This window comes from Vombatus ursinus, unplaced genomic scaffold (assembly GCF_900497805.2).
Source record: "Vombatus ursinus unplaced genomic scaffold, bare-nosed wombat genome assembly UNPS02014841.1, whole genome shotgun sequence".
Classification (NCBI taxonomy): Eukaryota; Metazoa; Chordata; class Mammalia; order Diprotodontia; family Vombatidae; genus Vombatus; species Vombatus ursinus.
In genome coordinates this window covers 23,442,015-23,448,083 of record NW_020954619.1, presented here as the reverse complement: position 1 = coordinate 23,448,083, position 6,069 = coordinate 23,442,015, and positions in this window count along the sequence as shown.

Genomic DNA, 6,069 nt, shown 5'->3' with positions numbered 1-6,069 from the left:
ATACTTGGGGAGGAATGGTGACTTGGGCTTTGGATATTTTAACTTTATTTTTAACCAGACAAATTGGCAAATAGTCTTGGTGAGGAAACTCCCTTTACTAGTGCAGATTGACTCCTGCTCTGCAAGTTATAATCTTGGGGCTCCAGTTGCCTGGAGCACTAGGAGACTGAGAGACTTGCTCAAGGTCACATAGCCAGTGTGAGTCATCAGCAGGACATGAATTCAGATATATCTGACTCTGAGATGGATTGTCCATCTATCCATTATTCCTAGGGTAAGTAGGTTTAAAAATGGATAAAACACTGAACCTAGAGTCAAGAAGACCTGAGTTCAAATCTAGTCTCAGACACTTAGTAGTTCTCTAATCCTCAAGAATTCTGTCTCAGTTTCTTCATGTGCAAAATGGGGATAATAATAACACCTACCTCATAGAGTTATTGAGAGGATCAAATGAGATAATGATTGTGAAGTGCTTAGCACAGTGCCTGTCATATAGTAGGCACTTAATAAATGCTTATTTCCTTCTCCCACCCTACTCCACCCCTGTTCCATGTTGCCTTCCAGTTTTAGATATTTAAAGAGAACAATGAGACCATTTAGAAGAACAATTTTTTTTTCAGTGAGGCCAAGTTCTGGTCTGATCAACATTTTATTAAAAAAAGTATTCAGGGAACAAAATAAACCAATGAAAAAAGAATGTAAAAATGCTAGAGTTAAATAGCAGAAGTAGGAAAAATACCTCACAAAACCCACAAAACCCACAAAACCAAAAAAAAAAATCCTCAAACACCAACCCACCATATAAGTAATCAGGCCAAACAATTACATGGATTTTTATCTGATTCTTTGGTTATTTGGGAGCATTAAACAAAACAAGACCATTTTATGGTTGGAGCTGGGAGGGCCCTTGGGGCTGGAAAGGACCTTATAGAGATCAGCACATCTAATCATATTATTGTGGTGGAAAAGTGGACATAGAGGCAAAAGAACTGGGTTTGAGCCCTAGCCCTACCACTTATTCTTTGTGTGATCTTATGCAGTTCATTTATGCTATCTGTATTTCTGTTTCCTCTGTCACAAATGACAGGCTTATATCAGATGATCTTTAATAGTTGACGGCTCTTTGAGACTCTCTGGGGGAGAACTACTCAGGATTCATGGGGCTTAGCCAAAGCATCCCTTGGCAGCAAACACTGCTTATGTGCCCTCACAGAGCTTGGGGGCTAACCAGAGGGAAGGAGTCCATATATTTGGAGGTTAAATTGTGGAATGGACGTCTAATAATAAATGATAACAATCAATAGCAAATGTTTAGCTAGTGATTACTATGTGCAGGGTACTGTGCTAAATAAGCTCTTTACAAATATCTCATGTGGGACAGACCTAAGATGGTGGAAAAAAGACAGGGACTCACCTGAGCTCTCCTAAATTCCCCTCCAAATAACAGTGAATAATGCCCCCAAACAAATGCTGGAGCAGCAGAACCCACAAAAGGACAATGAAACAACTTTCCATCCCAAGACAACTTAGGTGATCAGCAGTAAAGGTCTGTCACACAAGGGTGAGAGTGGAGTGCAGTCCAGTGCAGGCCATGCCATCCAGATCTGGCTCCAGAAAACCAAGAGCAGGTCTTGGGAACAACCGAATTAGTCTTAGTAGTGACTGCTTCCAGAGCTCTCAGCCAACAGATGGTAAGGGGATCAGAAAAGTGGTCAGAATATTATAGGGGTCCCTTTGCTGGCACTGGGGGCAGGACTCAGTGGTGTTGTCCGTACTTGGATCCAAGCTGCAGTCCTGCGTGGCAGTCATAAGATAAGGAGCACTAGGAATATGCCTAGTTTCTGCCATACCATTTTCCAGTTTTCACAGCAGTTTTTGTCAAATAATGAGTTCTTATCTCAGAAGCTAGAGTCTTTGGGTTTATCAAACAGTAGATCATTGTGGTCATTGACTACTGTGTCTTGTGTACCTAATCTATTCCATTGATCCACCACTCTGTTTCTTAGACAGTACCAAATAGTTTTGATGATTGCTCCTTACTTAACTTCTTCATTCTGCATCACTTCATGCAAGTCTTTCTGTATGGATCATGTCAGTCACTTCTTACAGTGCAGAAATATTCCATTGCATTCATGTATTCCAATTTGTTTATCCATTTCCCAATTGATGGGCATTTCCTTTCCTTCCAGTTTTTTGCTACCATAAAAAGTGCTCCTATAAATATTTTGGCATGTGTAGGAGCTTTCTTTTATCAGTGACTTCCTTGGGGTACATATAGATCAGGAATTCTTAGCCTCTTTTGTGTCATGGACCACTTTGGCAGCCTGCTGAAGTCTCTGGACCCTTTGTTTTTAAATCCATAACATGAAATGCATAGGATTGTAAAAGGAAGGATGTAAATTACATTGGAAAGTAATGGAAACTAATTATATTGAAGTAAAGATGTAAATATTTTCTCATCCAAGTTCACAGAACCCCTGAAATCTATCTACAATGCCCTTGCGGCCGTGTGGATTCCAAGTGAAGAATGCCTGTTCTAAGGGATTGTCCATTGAGGAGCTAGATGGAGAATTATGAAACACAAAGAGGACAATGAGAAAGGTTGGTAGGGATGAATCAGGAGATTGCATGACTTTGAGGAGTCAGGCTAAAGTTTAAAGGAAAGCAATGGTTAGAACAAGTAAGATGGTTTTATGGTAGTATTCTGGAGTGTTTGTCCTGGTTATCATATGACTGATAATAGCCCCTCATTTTTATACTTTTATACTTTATAGTATACTAACATACTACATGGGAGCATGGCTCTTCACAATAAAACCTATTAAAAACAGGGAAAGTATCATGTACCCTCTGCCTCTAACACATTGAGGACAATGAGACTCAGAGAAGTGAAGAAATTTTCCTATAGAACTAGAACTGTTGTTTGGTCATTTTAGTTGCGTCTGACCCTTTGTGACTCCATTTGGGGTTTTCTTGGCAAAGATAATGGAATGGTTTAACATTTCCTTCTCTAGCTCATTTTACAGATGAGAAAACTGAGGCAAACAGGGGTAAGTGATTTGCCTAGAATCATGTAGCTAGTAAATATCTGAGGCTAGATTTGAAATCAGAAAGATGAGTCTTCCTGACTTCAGACCTGGTGTTCTATCCTCTAAGCCACCTAGTTGCCCCAGAACCAGAACTAACATGGGGCAAACAGGACTTTGTTCCAGGGCAAAATTTGGCAGGGGTAGGAACAGTGCTTACTTTTACTGGATCATAGATTTAGAGTTGGAAGGTATCTTAAAACCATCCTTGTCTTCCTAATTTTTCAGATGAAGAAACTGAGATACAGAGAGGTTAAATTACTTGCCCAGTATCACATAGCAAGCTTCTGAAATAGGATTTGAATCCATGTCTTCTTATCTCTAAGTCCTTTGACATATCCTTCATGCTTTGCTTTCTCTTTGTGGTATCTACTTCTGCTTCATTTCTTACTCCTCTGCCATTCATACCCTGTGCCATTCTTTCCACAGGTCTTGTTAGAGCATTAGTAGGGCTCAGGGCTGCATAACCTCTCTATCCAGCTACATAAGCAATGGGTGCCTGATTATGTCTTGCCTAGAACCCACTCTCCCCAGTGCCTACAACTCAATTCACTCCTCCTTAATGCAGATTCCACCCTCCAAGTTATGTTTGGATGCTCGTCTCTCAATGACCTTGAACATGGATGTGACTCTGAGCAGTGGCACTCAAGATCCCTTTCTTCTCAAATTCACTTCCCAATACACCACAGCCATTTCAGATATACCCAGTAACTGCTCCATCACGTCATCTTTCTTCCCTACCTGTTACACTTCTCTCACTGAAGAGCCATGTCACATTCCAGCACAAACACATCATGGAAGTCATTCCCTTCCCTCGCTTGAGGGCAGCAGCAGTGGAGTATAAGGTTCGGTGAATAATGTCATCACCAAACTGGAGGCCAGGTGACTGAAAGTTATTAAAAATTTTTGTTGTTCAGTCATGTCCGACTCTTCATGATCCCATTTGGGGTTTTCTTGGCAAAGATATTGAAGTGGTTTGCCATTTCCTTCTCCAGCTCATTTTACAGATGAGGAAATTAAGGCAAACAGGGTTAAGTGACTTGCCCAGGGTCCCATAGCTAGTAAGTGTCTGAGGCCAGATTTGAACTCAGGAAGATGAGTCTTCCTGACTTTAGGCCGAGCAAACTAAATTTGCTCCAGTTGCAATTTCATCTAGTTGCAGTTCTGAAGGAAAGGGAAAGAGAATCAAGACAGATGTTCTACATTGGAGAAGGTGGGGACATGTAGCCTAAGAAGGTGCCTTGAGTCAGTCACATAGCTAATAAGTAAATGAGGCAGAATCCAGTCTTTTCTTCTTGACTCAAATCCAGCACACTAGCCACTGTGCCAGCATAGTGCCTTTCACATAGTAAGCATCTAATAAATATTTGTTGAGCTAAAATGAATTGCACTGAACTGGATTTGTTTGGTTAAACTATCCAATTTTTAATTTACCGATATTGGAGGTATAATTTTCAATTGGCAAGGTTTCCAAACTTTTAAAAATAACAGTATTTGTTGCTGGTCAGTTGTATCTGAGTCTTCCTGACCCCATGGGGCTTTTCCCCATGAGGTTTTCTTGGCAAAGATACTGGAGTGGCTTACCATTTCACTCTCCAGTGTGTCCCCATTTTACAATTGAGGTGCTGAGGCAACTTAGGAGTTAAGTGACTTGCCCTCAAGCGAGGTTTATAGAGCAACATAGGGGTATGCTGGTATGCTGGCAAACACTTAACAACTGAACTTCTAGAAAGAAAAAATATATTCACACACACACTATTTAATATGCTTTGGTTTAAGTCTAGACAATCAACAAAACAATAAGTCAAGCCCTGATTTGTAGTGATTGTGATTCCTGTAATGTTTCCTGTAATGTAACAATTGGCTTTTGTAAGGCAGTTAGTGATGGCCCCTCTATGTTATCTCCCCCTTAAATGTACACTTCTGGAAGCAGAGATTTGTGGGGTTTTTGTTTGTTTTGGCTTTTCTATTTATCCCTAGTGCTTAGCACAGTGCTTGGTTACCTAGTAAGCACTCAATGTTTGTCCCTGACCACTTACCACTTGAGGGTTGGGATTGTTTCACTTTTGCTTTTTTATCTCTTGAGCCTAGCCCAGTGCCTGACACATAGTAGGTGCTTAATAAATGCTTGGCTGATTGATCCATGTGGTCTCCCAAAAGGGAGGAGAAATCAAATGTGGGAAGACAAGAGGGTAGGTTGACTTTAGGGTACTTGAGTTTGTCTAGAGTAGGTTAAGGCTCCTAGATCTAGAACTGGAAAGGTCCTTAGAGTTCATCTAGTCTCCCATTTTACCTATATGGAAATTGAAGCCAAGAGAGGTTAAAAGATTTAACCAAGGTCACACAGGTAGTAAGTAAAGAGTCAGGTTTGAACTTAGGTCCTCTGGTTCTAAGTTCAGCATTCCTTCCACTGCTCCATACAGACAGAGCTTCTTGGCTTCCTCATCTATAAAATGGGGATAATTATAGCACCTATTTCATTGTTGCTGTGAGGACAGAATGAAATAATACATGAGAATCACTCTGCTACTTAAATTGCTACATAAATACTATCATCATCATTATCATTATTAATACAGCAGCTTTGCTGAACTTTCCTCATAGCACCCAATACTGACAGAAAAGCTGGAGGCTCATGAGAGTAATAGCATCATAGGCAGGCAGTACCAGTGGCCCTATCAGACTGACTGCTTTACTTTCTGCCTGGATATATTATTAAACATCCTCCTTTGAGTGAAAAATATATCCTTCTTAAAGAGAATAAGTCAGAAAGAATCACCATAAAGTCAAGGAAACCTTATGCTTCGTTTGGTTATAGTGTTTTGGGTCTAGGAAATATTCTTTCCTGGGAATGAAAGGGGAAGAGAGGTGTGGAAAAGCTGGTAAAAAGGGACCAGAATATGTCATGTTGGCAGGTTATTAGCTTGCCCTTAATGGAGGAATGTCTAATATTTTAAACAACCACAAAAAAGAAAGGGATGAA